Source organism: Muntiacus reevesi, chromosome 6, assembly GCF_963930625.1.
Source record: "Muntiacus reevesi chromosome 6, mMunRee1.1, whole genome shotgun sequence".
Lineage (NCBI taxonomy): Eukaryota > Metazoa > Chordata > Mammalia > Artiodactyla > Cervidae > Muntiacus > Muntiacus reevesi.
Genome location: NC_089254.1, coordinates 33595887 through 33609993, shown reverse-complemented (window position 1 = coordinate 33609993; position 14107 = coordinate 33595887). Strand labels below are relative to the sequence as shown.

Below are 14107 nucleotides of genomic sequence, written 5' to 3'. Positions count from 1 at the left end.
AGACAATCCAAAGCTGACTTTCTTCACATTAACTTCCATTCATGGTGACAGTGTTATTTTGTTTGCTTGTTTGTTTCCTGTTGAGCTCCTTTCATTGGAAATGTGAAATAAAATAATATTTCAAAACAATTTTTCCAGAGTCTTAAAAGATAATTTAACCAGTTATAATATTGAGAAGTTTAATATCAACTTGCTGCTACTGCTGCTGCTAAGTCCCTTCAGTCGTGTCCGAATCTGTGCGACCCCATAGACGGCAGCCCACCAGGCTCCGCCATCCCTGGGATTCTCCGGGCAAGAACACTGGAGTGGGTTGCCATTTCCTTCTCCAATGCATGAAAGTGAAAAGTGAAAGTGAAGTTGCTCAGTCGTGTCTGACTCTTGCGACCCCATGGACTGCAGCCCACCAGGCTCCTCCGTCCATGGGATTCTCCAGGCAAGAGCACTGGAGTGGGGTGCCATCACCTTCTCTGAATATCAGCTTGAACTTCCTTCAATTGCCAAGCATTACAAATGTTTAAGTAGCAATACAAATGTTGCAATGAACATTGGGATGCATGTATTCTTTCGAATCATATTTTTCTCCATATATATATGCCCAGGAATGGGACTGCTGGATTATATGGTATCTCTGTTTTTAGCTTTTTAAGAACTCTTCATTGCAGTGCTATTTGCAATAGCCAAGACATGGAAGCAACCTAAATGTCCCTCGACAGATGAATGGATGAAGATGTGGTACATACATACAATGCGAGATTACTCAGCCATTGAAAAGAACAAAATAATGTCATTGGCAGCAGCATAGATGGACTTAGAGATTAACATACTAAGTCGGAAACACAAATATCATAGGATATTGCTTAAAACTGGACTTTTTTTAAAAAAATGATACAAATGAACTGATTAACAAAACAAAATCAGACTCACTGACTTAGAGAACAAGCATACAGTTGCCAGAGAGGAGAGGGAGCAGCAAGGGATAAATTGGGGGTCTGGAACTGACATGCACACACTGCTATATTTAAAATAGATAACCAACAAGGGCCTACTGTATAGCACAGGAAACTCTGCTCAATATCATGTAATAATCTAAATGGGGAAAAAGAATTTGAAAAAGAACAGATACAGGTACTTGTATAACTGAATACTTTGCTATACACCTGAAACTAACACAGCATTGTTAACCCACTATACGCCAATACAAAATGAAAATAAATAGCACTATCACCTACAATAAAGAAATAAACACACATTTAGGAAATCAGAAGTTATCTAATATCATTGAGACTAAAAGGAAAGTAAAGCCACATAAGTAAATTGCTACAGGAAGTCTATGTAAGAATTGAATACAGAAATGATTATTCACGAAGTTTGTTTATTTTCTCCTTCCTTCTCTTGGTTCTGTACAGTCTGTCTTTTTTCCCTCCTTAATTTTTTACTTTGAAAATCTTCAATAAAACTAGGTAAGTTTCTCTACATTTTTACATATATAAAACAATTTCTGGAAATCTCGTAATCCCAAACTAAAGCAAAACTGAACAAAACAAACATACAGACAAAACAGTGTGATGTTCTTAACAAACTAATAGATCATTTTCAAAATCAACACCAGAGTATACAATTCTTCATCAGAAGATTTAACAATCAGAGTAGAACATATTTCAATATTGAAATTGAGCTTTAAATCGAGCTTGAGCTTTAAAATCTAGCTTTACTATTGATTTGTGTATATGTGTGATGATCATTCAGGCATGCCATTTTTAATTTAATTATTATACTTTATTTGAAAACCATTCTTTTCTACGGGCTTTTCAGGTGGTGCTAGTGGTAAAGAACCTGCCTGCCAATGCAGGAAACATAAGAGATACAAGTTCGATCCCTGGGTCAGGAAGATCCTTGGAGGAGGGCATGGCAACCCGCCCCAGTATTCTTGCCCGGAGAATCCATGGACAAAGGAGCCTGGTGGGCTACAGTCCATGTGGTCACAAAGAGTCGGACACGACTGAATGACCAAGCACACCTTCCTTCTACATCCTCAGAGCATCTCATATAATGCTTTTTGCATTAATATTTCATATTCAGTTACATTGAATGGAAGGTTCTAGGCTATCTTGAGGCTTTATGCTACACTTTTCTTAAAAGATGTTAAATAACTTGTAATTCAAATTATAAACTGACAAATTTTAGAACCCCTCTAAAAAGAATCAAATTTTCTAGCTCACTTGGATTAAAACAATGAAAATGTCCAGAAAACTAATTTTCAAAATAAATCCATTACAAATATGTCCTGAGTGGTTTTATTTACTTTCTAGTTATATTGTTAGGTAGGAAGTTAGGCATGAGCGAAAAGGGGTGGCCTCGCTGAAATGGATTCAAGCTGACCTCTAAACCCCATCCCAGACACACTCAGGAGAGCTCACAGATATGCTACAAAAATAACCACAGAGACTTTCCAACTCCTGTGCACAGATCCTAGGCACACAGTGGGTGAAAAATAACTACAAGGGCTTCCTCAAGTAACCTTAGGAAGCTTGGAGTCCACTAAGGGTTCATAAATATTCGACACATATACACACCTGATTATAGCATACTGAATTATGGGAAGACATACACAACAGAGCCTGTTATATAACTTGCAGCTGCCCATTTGCATCTCCTTTCTTGACTGGTGGTGGGTACAAGCCCTATTTTGCACAGAGCACAACCAAATGGAAAAGATGGGAAGTATAAAAAGGAGGAAGTCAAGAGAGACTGGGGGAACTACTGCTTTGGGGTCAGACTGCTCCCACGTCATAGGAATGTCTGTTTAATAAAAGATCTATCTGCCTGAAATGTTAACTGAGCTATAACTAGTCTGGTTTGGGTTTTTTTCCTTTTTTTTTTTCTTTTTTTTATTCTTTGTAGCCAAAGATGGAGAAGCTCTATACAGTCAGCAAAAACAAGACTGAGAGCTGACTGTAGCTCAGATCAGTTCAGTTCAGTTCAGTCGCTCAGTCGTGTCTGACTCTTTGTGACTCCATGGACTGCAGTATGCCAGGCCTCCCTATCAATCAACAATCATGAACTCCTTATTGCAAAATTCAGACTTAAATTGAAGAAAGTAGGGAAAATCACTATATCATTCAGGTATGACCTAAATCAAATCCCTTACAATTATATAGTGGAAGTGACAAATAGATTCAAGGGATTAGATCTGACAGAGTGCCTGAAGAACTATGGACAGAGGTTTGTAACATTGTACAGGAGGCAGTAATCAAGACCATCCCCAAGGGAAGAAAAAAATACAAAAAGGCAAAATGATTGTCTAAGGAGGCCTTACAAATAGCTGAGAAAAGAAGAGAAGCAAAAGGCAAACGAGAAAAGGAAAGATAAACCCATCTGAATGCAGAATTTCAAAGAAGAGCAAGGAGAGATAAGAAAGCCTTGCTCAGTGATCAGAACAAATAAATAGAGGAAAACAATAGAATGGAAAAGACTAGAGATCTCTTCAAGAAAATTAGAGATACCAAGGGAATATTTCATGCAAAGATGGGCTCAATAAAGGACAGAAATGGCATGGACCTAACAGAAGCAGAAGATATTAAGAAGAGGTGGCAAGAATACACAAAAGAACTGTACAAAAAAGATCTTCATGACCCAGATAATCACAATGGTGTGATCACTCACCTAGAGCCAGACATCCTGGAATGTGAAGTCAAGTGGACCTTAGGAAGCATCACAATGAACAAAGCTAGTGAAGGTGATGGAATTCAAGTTGAGCGATTTCAAATCCTAAAAGATGATGCTGTTACAGTGCTGCACTCAATATGCCAGCAAATTTAGAAAACTTAGCAATGGCCACAGGACTGGAAAAGGTCAGTTTTCACTCCAATCTCAAAGAAAGGCAATGCCAAAGAATGCTCAAACTACTGCACAAGTGCACTCATCTCACAAGCTAGTAAAGTAATGCTCAAAATCCTCCAAGCCAGGTTCTTCAATAGTACGTGAACCGTGAACATCCAGATGTTCAAGCTGTATTTAGAAAAGGCAGAGAAACAGGAGATCAAATTGCCAGCATCCGCTGGATAATCGAAAAAGCAAGAGAGTTCCCGAAAAACATCTGCTTTTGCTTTATTGACTCTGCCAAAGCCTTTGACTGTGTGGATCACAACAAACTGTGGAAAATTCTGAAAAAGATGGGAATGTCAGACCACCTGACCTGCCTGTCTCCTAAGAAATCTGTATGCAGGTCAGGAAGCAATATTTGTAACTTGACATGGGACAACAGACTGGTTCCAAATTGGGAAAGGAGTACGTCAAAGTTGTTCATTGTCACCATGCTTATTTAACTTACATGCAGAGTACATCATGAGAAATGCTGGGCTAGATGAAGCACAAGCTGGAATCAAGATTGCTGGGAGAAATATCAATAATCTCAGATATGCAGATGACACCACCCTTATGGCAGAAAGTAAAGAAGAACTAAAGAGCCTCTTGAAAATGAAAGAGGAGTGTGAAAAAGTTGGCTTAAAACTCAACATTCAGAAAACTAAAGATCATGGCATTCAGTCCCATCACTTCATGGCAAAGAGATGGGGAAACAGTGGAAACAGTGAGAGACTTTACTTTTGGGGGCTCTAAAATCGCTGCAGATGGTGAGCAACCATGAAATTAAAAGACACTTGCTCCTTGGAAGAAAAGCTATGACCAAACTAGACAGCTTATTAAAAAGCAGAGATATTAGTTTGCCGGCAAAGGTCCATCTAGTCAAAGATATGGTTTTTCCAGTAATCATGTACGGATGTGAGAGTTGGACTATAAGGAAAGCTGAGCACTGAAGAATTGATGCTTTTGAACTGTGGTGTTGGAGAAGACTCTTGAGAGTCCCTTGGAGTTCAAGGAGATTCAACCAGTCCATCCTAAAGGAAATCAGTCCTGAATATTCTTTGGAAGGATTGATGCTGAAGCCGAAACTCCAATCCTTTGGCCACCTGATGTGAAGAACTGACTCACTGGAAAAGATTCTGATACTGGGAAAGATTGAAGGCAGGAGGAGAAGGGGACAACAGAGGATGAGATGGTTGGATGGCATCACCGACTCTATGGACATGAGTTTTAGTAAACTCCGGGAGTTGGTGATGGACAGGGAGGTCTGGTGTGCTCAAGTCCATGAGGTCGAAAAGAGTCGAACATGACTGAGGGACTGAACTGAACTGAACTGAACTAGTCTGTTGTTTTAAACCCTTTATTCCATCATTCCAAATTTTTGTTGTGATGGGACAAAAACTGAGGGAGGGAAATAAAACAACCTGACAATATCAAACGTGCATTATGGATGGTTGCTATGGCCTGATAATAAAATATAGGAAAATAGCATCACCCTAAAATTTCCTGCTTCCCTCGCTTTGATGTCTTTCTTGTTACATTTTATGTTTTATTTTACACCTACACTTATTTGTAGGTAAGTATTAGTTTACACAGAGAGGGTGCTGTTTGATCTTAGGTTTGATTATTTCAAACACCTGATGGGCAAATTTTACTGAAATGTGCAAGTAAATAATGAGTGAATTGACCTCTTGCTGATTATTAAACTAAATCAAAGCTGCATATGAAAGGATAATTGTTAACCACAAGCAAATGACAGAGATTTCAACATTCACAACTAAATTTGATCTCAGATGAACAAATTAAGTTTGGTAGTCAAAAGACAGCTATATTCTTGCCTATAAAGAGGACTACCGGTACAGTATGAGGACAACACAAACCTATGTTGTGTTTGTGGAGAAGACAAATTGACAAGGATGAAAATGATCTCAAACTGAAGAAGTGTGCAAAAATGTCTTACAGTAAAAAAAAATGACAGCTATTGATGACACCTGGAAAACAGTGAAACAATAGAGCATTTACAGAGCTAATAATAATTTAATAATAAAAGAACATTTCCAAGATTAGGTACTAGTGATATGCCTTCAAATATACATTGATAATCTCATTATGAAAGTAAGTTCTATAGAAAGTAAAGCTTAGAAAACAGATACAAATATTGATTCAGGTGATAAACTGACCAAATGCTTGCTAGCCACAAGGTAAATTTTGTTATTCTATAAACCTAATTAAATAATAGAAAGCCCTATCATAGTTGTCAATCTTTTGCTATTAGTGCCCATGCAAATCAAATTCAAGAAGCCTCAGAAATTAAGACACTTACACTTGTTCATACTGGAATATTAACAGAGAGCTATGACCCTGATTCTAAGACAGATAACTAAGTATTGACAGGTAATTTCTAATCTTGATGATATTAGAAGTTAGGTGATTAGTAGGTGCCAAAGCCAGAGAAGGCAATGGCACCCCACTCCAGTACTCTTGCCTGGAAAATCCCATGGACAGAGGAGCCTGGTAGGCTGCAGTCCATGGGGTCGCTAAGAGTCAGACACGACTGAGCGACTTCACTTTCACCTTTCCCTTTCATGCGCTAGAGAAGGAAATGGCAACCCACTCCAGTGTTCTTGCCTGGAGAATCCCAGGGACAGGAGAGCCTGGTGGGCTGCCGTCTATGGGGTCGCACAGAGTCGGACACGACTGAAGCAACTTAGCAGCAGCAGCAGCAGCAGGAGCCAAAGCATCATAATGACTTTACATTCAAATTGTTTCAGTGAAAAATACCAGTAGAATTTCATGGCAGAGATTCAATCATCATTTGTATCCAAGGTCTTTTTGAACTGACCACAGTTATAAAGAATACTGCATGTGGAATGGCCATATATTATCCACAGACAGTTAGCTGTGGCAAAGTGTCATGCAGACACTCTCCTCTCTATCTACTCAGCCCAAGGAGGCCCTTATCTCCTCCTCCTTCCTAGCACACAGTGCTAAAGCTTGCTACTGAGCACCTGGACCCCTATCTCCCCTGTGCCTGCTGAACTGAGAAATGTTCAGATGTCACACACCTCTACGTTCCAAACTCTCCCTATGCTCCACTTTCTTAGGATACACAGTAATTAAAGCTCCCAATTAAAGTCAGATAGTAATAATTCATAGTGGCTGATTACACGTGCTGTATACAGACTGTTAAGCATTTTTTTAACTTAAGCTTTTTCTTTTATGTCAGAGTATGGCTGATTAACAATGTTGTGATAGTTTAAGTTAAATATTTTATTTAAAATAGAAAAAAAAAGATGGAACAAAACCCAGAAGGACTAATAGATGAGAGAGAGGGGATGGAAAGATAGGTACACAAATCCTACTACCATGTGGGGCGTCTGCCACTTCTGTGCCAACACTGATCAGGCATTTACTTATTAACACTTCAGAAATAAACATGTATGAAATGCACTTGCCCAGTTTTTTTGTGCTTTTTATTGCAAATGAAGTAATGGTTGGAATGGCAATGGCTTGAAATACAGTAGCACAGATTGTTTCCTTGGTTATAGGAAAGTAGAAGAGCAGTATAAAGTGCACTTTATAAATGCACCAGAGAGAACTATAAAAGTGAATAAGCCCATTGATGAAAATATAACACAAAGTGATAACTTTAGGTTAGCCCCAAATAATAGATGACCATAAAAAATAATTAGGTTTAAACACATAATCTGGAGAAAGAGTAAAATCTTTTTCAAGAAATACATACATCTGAAAGGAATTTAGCTAAAATTCAGATTTACTTTAAAAACATACTTCATATTTTAAAATATAGCATAGCTTATAATTCTACTTATAAGGAATTATATAATGTTATTATTGGCAGCTCCCTTCATATTTTATCACACTGATTGCATTTCAAAAATGATGTAATAGTCTATGTTGCAAATGATTTTCCAAATTTGTGATAAAAAATTTTAAATATTTATCAAATATAAAGTGTACAGCAACATTCACAGACTTACAGCCAGATTCAATGAATAATAATTTTCTATATTAGCTTTACCACATATCTACACACCCTGCCAAACCACCTAATTTTTTAAAATGATGATTTTAATTGTGAGATGAAGCTATCAATATACTTCACCTCTAAACACTTCAGCATGATAGAAATACTTTTAATTTCTCTTGTAAGTTAAAAACATGTTGCTAAGAGATAATAATAACTAATAAAATATATTTATTACTACATACTAAATTACTAGAAGGTTAGTTAATTTGTCCATTAGAACTCAGTAATCATGAGGTGATGGTGTTAATGTTAAACTCCCTGATGGGTCAACTAGTTCTTTCTTTTCCATGGAAACATATTAAATCTATAGTAACACTTAGTCATACTGAAGCCTAATATATTTTCAACAAGACAGCAATAGGTAAGAGTACATGAATGTTTAGTTATAGACAAATCAGTAAGCAGCCCCTACTGATGGTGTTAAAGACATTTTGTAAATGATTGATTTATATATTTAGTGACTGTGAAACATTATTTGAAACAGCATAATAAAATAAGTGTAGCTTTTTTACCTTCTAGGTGTACCATATTTATAGATATTAATGTTATATTTTTTAAACTTTTTATTTTATGTTAGAGCATAGCTGATTAACAATGCTGTGGTAGTTTCAGGTAGACAGAAAAGGAACTCAGTCACACATGCACATGTATCCATGCTCCCTCAAACTCCCCTCCCACCCAGGCTGCCACATAACATTTAGCAGAATTTCCTGTGTGGTACAGTAGGACCTTTTTGGTTATCCATTTTAGATATTTTGATAGTTTATTGCTTTATTTTATTTTGATATTTATTTATAATGCAGGTTAGCTCTTTAATATTAATAGAATGCAAATTATTAAAGAGTCTGACATTAACAAAGTGGTTTTTGCATCTATCAGAGAACAAGTAAGCAGTCTTTGATTTCTCATTTAAAAACTGAGAAATCTGTTTTAATTTCATTTAAAAACTGAGCATCTTAATAAACAATTTAATGCTCAGCTGTTGCAATCATGAGTGAACAATATGACTCATCACATATTTTACCTGATGTGCTTTTAAGTTCAAATTTATTTGAATTTATTCAATCACATTGGTTTTTCTTCTAAAGATTAGTAGTTTTGAATCATCAACTTCTCATATATAAAGTTTATATATATTAGCTTGGGAATGCTACATGTAGACAAAATAAGGTGTTACTATGTTTATATCTCATACTATTCCACAAGATAAAAAAAGTCTTAATACAGCAAAGCAGTCTCCAACTTTTATGTATTTTATAGAATGTTAGAGCTTGATTCTACCACTTAAAAGAACAAGTGGATTTTCAAATGTAACAAAGTTCCAAAATTTTCTCTTAAGAAAATCAAGTCTCTCTTTAGTTCTTATGGTCTTGCTGGCATTCTAATTCAATACCAAAAAAATTTTAAGATGTTTACCAACTTATCAGCAAACTCCATCTCTTCATGTGTTTGTTTAAATTTCCCTCCAAATATATCACTAATATACCACCCATATTCAATCAGTATAAATAATACATTCAAAAAGACAGACATCAGAGGTTAAGAAATTGACATTTCTTTACTAAAGGGCCAATCTGTCTACCCTGCAAATCATTAGCATAATAGATACTGTAAAGAAAATAGTTATGCCATGTGGCTATATTATAAACTATAAAATATAAACCCTGCATGGAAATTCCCACACGAAATCCATAACAAAAAAGTAATGTTTCTAACACATTTTGTTTGAAAATAATGATGCTATTAACACTTGGGACTATGGTTCTCAAATGGAAGTGAGTCTGCATAATAGTTTACTTTCTTCTTTATAAACACAGTAAGTCACTGTGCTGATAGGCTGGCATGCTTCAGGAATAAATGCCATCTTGAGATATAGAAAGCCTCATTATCCCTGACACAAACCTACTTTGTAAGTCAGATATTTTTAAAGATCTTTTGATTTTTTTTTTCCTCCATTTTATGAAACTGTTGGTGGCTCAGACCAACTAATCTGTATTTATTTGGTAATAATAAATAATCTGCCTGCAGAAAAAAATAGTAAATAATCTACCTGCAATGTAGGAGACCTAGGTTCAATCCCTGGATCGGGAAGATCCCCTGTAAAAGGTAATGGCAACCCACTACAGTATTCTTGCCTGGAAAATCCCATGGACAGAGGAGACTGGCGGGCTACACAGTCCATGAAGTCGCAGAGTCAGATGGGACTAAGTGACTAACACAACAAAATTTTATGAAATAAAGATTCATTCTTATTTGCTTAGATGGCTGAAATAAGTCAATACTAAAAATGTGGCAGTAAATAAATTATATCACCATCAAACAAGGTAACAACAATTTTGAAGTTAATGTTGAAATACTGGCGAGTGTGTATGTGTGTGCTCTGATACTTCAATAATGTCTGACTCTTTGCAACCCTATGGACTGTAGCCGCCAGGCTCCCCTGTCCATGGAATTCTCCAGGCAAGAATACTGGAGTGGGTTGCCATTCCCTTTTCCAGGGGATCTTCCTCCCTTAGGGATCAAACCTGCATCTCCCACATTGCAGGCAAATTGTTTACCATCTGAGCCATGAGGGAAGCCCAAAATAAATAAAAAGCATTAATTTATAGCTTTACATGTGTCAGTCGGTCTTCGGGGAAAATAAAAGAGAACAAAACAACAAAACATTTAGATACTTTGTATATTTTTCCCCAACAATATTCTGTTGTCAATTTTTGCTTAAAAATCAGTGTGAGCACACTGATTTGCAATTCCATTCAGAAGTTTTTCTGTTCTACTAAAAGCAGAAGCTCAGAATTCCTAGGTCTCTCATGAACTCCTTAATTAAACTTTTTCAACCATTCCCACTAACTACGCCTAATATGTCTATTGCTTGGTTAACCACATCACTCATTCATCACAGCCACTGATCTTTCCCTCCATGATCCTAATCTCTTGGTCCATTAACCTCCTTCAGGTACTCCTTTTCCTAGTAACACTAGATCTAAAATTAACTGATAGTGACAATGACAATTCTTTCACCTGAAGATTTTGTAACCACTTATAAGCATATGAAGCAATTCAGGGGATTGTAACACTTACAGTTTCCATGACACCATCTCCAAGTACTCCGTTTCAGCAAGTCACAGAGGGATATTCAGGAGTCTGGATTAACCATGAAAACACTCCAGGTGGAAAGACTCTGACCAGCCACTGACTATAAAATTGTTTCCCAAAAGCATAATACCAGATTCAAATTTTCCTCCAAGCTCTAATCCTTATCTGCTTTTACCACCTAATTCCTAAATTACTAAAATATTTCCTTAGCATCTTTTCTTAGCCTTCCTCACATTAATTCTTCCTTCATACACAAACACATTCATACTGTAGAAGGTTTTGATGGAATTCATTTGGCAGGAAGCCTTCTGTTGTTTCACATATAATTTTTTGAGGCTCTTCTCAATCCAACCCTAAACCTTACTTAGGATTTCTGTCTCACTATTCCTACACTTTGTGAATAAAATGCTGCTCTATTTTCAGTCATCATGCTTGGGAACCTCACTCTTGTTATATATGAGGACACAAGTGACAATGTAAGTGATTTGATGTGACTGCACAATTCAACACTCTGAGAACAGGGTCTAGAATCACAGGTACAACAATCTCCCCCTCATACCATCCTACAGATGCCAGGACTTCAGACCATTGTGTGAGGGAAGGAAGGAAGTAGGAGAGACAGGGAAGAATGCAGTGAAGAAAGGAAGGACTAAAAAGTACTGAAGAAACACAAACCACGATTTACACTGTAACTATTTCAGAGTCATGAGACCTATCATATCTTTCTCCAAAATATACAATTTATGGGTTAAAAACTGAACTAAATGTCATTTTCTTAAGTTCCACACAGTAGTCTTAAACAGAATGTATAGCTTCATTCTCTGAGAAACTGATAAAACTAAATTTTCAAACCTAGTAAAGTAATGCCAAGCTACTATTTGATTTGTCTAAAAATGACAAGGTAGGATATTAGATAAACATAAGGAAATAAGAGTATCTTTTCCAATAGAAGAGTGAAGGAAGTCAATTTGACTAAGAGAGGGATGATTTGCTGTAAGCACGAACTGGAAAATGGTGGGGCTGGGAAGATGTTGAGCTAACCAAGAAATGGAGAGAAAAAGGGAAATAAAGCAAATTAATCAGATCATGGGGCAGGCAGGATGAGTAAAATAAACAGTAAAGAATGATACGTACAGACATAGTGAGAGTAGAAGCAAGAAAATGGAGAGTGAGGAGAGAAATAGGGATTTTCACTCTGGAAAAAGGATAAGCCAGGAGAGAGCTGCAGGAGAGCACGGGAGATGAAGCTGTGCTTGACTCTGCCTGTAGAGACAGGCATCATATCTCTAATGAGCACCTAAGGGGACAAGAAACATCATCCTGGAGATGACGGGACCCTCCTAGGCAGGACTGATGGGAGGACCTCAACTGGTGCTCAGATCCAGGCACCTCATTATCCAAAAGGTGCAGAGAAGCTGGAAGGAGTTCAGAGACATGATGGAAGAGTGATTAAGATGCAGGGGAAAAAATGATTTATTGTAAAAGATTAAAGCACTAAACAAGCACTTCTTGGCAGAGCAACAAGTGGATGGGCAAAGCAGCTATCTACAAACAGGCAAAGGACATAAATAATCTAGAGGAAAACCATTATTATTTAAGCTGGTACCAAGGGGAGAGGTTCACAGAAAACAATTTCAAGAAGGCAGAAAAGAAGACAACCCTAAAATTAGAAAGGGAAGTATTAACATACAAATGACAAATCTGCTCACCTGATGTGGAGCCAGGCACGTCCTAGGAAACTGCTGGTATCAGTCTGTATGCATAAGATACAAGCAACTTGACCACTCAGTTGGTTACCACGATTCTAGAAGACAAAGCAATCAACAGAATAAAAAAAAAATTTTTTTAATGAGAATCCTGTTAACAGTTCAAGCTCATTTTCAAAAGAACTGAAAAACAGTTTTATCCTCCATATTTTGTTCATACAAAAGTCTTCATTAATGACTTGAAATAGTATATATTAATTCAGTAGTTTTCATAAGGGAATAAAACGGGATAATAGATCTTTTTAATATGGCTTCCAGTGAGTCTATGTGTTGGTTTGCAATATGGTATTTTTAAAGATTAAACTGTAAATGAATCACTTGTATAATTAGACATGTGGGTAGATATAAAACCTTGAAATTGCCAATCCTGTGGGAGTAAGATGACTCCTCACAGAAGGAAGCAAAGGATTTCCAGGTGGAACTTCACCCATAAGAACACACGCCAATGCATGTCCTTGCCACCCATCTGTGTTATCCCCACGAACTGCACTGGAACAGCCACCCCATCACATGAAGAAATTGTGAACTACACATGGTATTATTTTTGGATTATGATATTCAGATCAGCAAAGCATGTGACCTACCACCCTCACACACTCAAATATTCATAAGCTTATGTAGAAATTTTATTTTATTAAATAAAATCTTAAATGAAGATGTCAATATTTTAAGAAAACTTCTGATGCTAGAGAGAAAATTGTATAAATAAATGAAACCCTTATACAGTTCTAGTCATATTCGCCTTTCATTTTTATTTACATTGGTAGGTGCTTGACAAACTTTCATCTCTGTGCTTTGAAAGCCAATATAATAATAATTTGTACCTGGTTTATGGCAATTTCCAAATTATAAAATATGTGTGTGCTTTTTGTCTCACTTGAATCTCCCCTTTGGAGTTAAGTATTATTAATCCTTCACTTGACAAATAAAGCCGAGAGTAAGAGGAAATATTGTAGAAGCTAAAATCAGGTTGACAAGAACCACCAACGGCAAAGACTCGAATCCTCTGACCGCATGCCCTGTGATCTTTTCACTGCCCTGGATTTCTTATGATTCGTGTCCTCAATCACAGCACAAATAAGCACTTAGAGTTCACTGAATAGTGATTACTGTGAAAAGCCAGGTCCTCATCATGAGCTTCTTGCAAATTACTAAAGCACGATTCTCAAGAGAGGAATGAAGGAAGCAGATAAAGTAGATCAGGCTAAAAAAAAAGGAATAAAGAATCTTAGTTGCTGAAGTTTCCAGAATGTGTAGCCATTGGTTTTCACAGAATGACATGGCATAGTTGATTAAAATACAACTCTTGCCACAATAAAAAAGACAGTGGAAG

The 14107-nt window shown here is 36.8% G+C and overlaps 1 protein-coding gene across 2 annotated transcripts in view; it reads right to left on the bottom strand.

Moving 5' to 3' along the window:
* SEMA3D (semaphorin 3D) overlaps positions 1–14107 on the bottom strand; it is a 230602-nt gene that overhangs the window by 181714 nt on the left and 34781 nt on the right. The window contains exon 1 of one of the 2 annotated variants that reach the window (XM_065939524.1): positions 12718–12801. The exons of the other annotated variant lie outside the window; for it this stretch is intronic. The gene's annotated coding sequence lies outside the window, so the exon portion shown is untranslated. Of the gene's footprint in view, positions 1–12717; positions 12802–14107 lie in introns of those variants that run through there. 2 annotated transcript variants of the gene reach the window in all.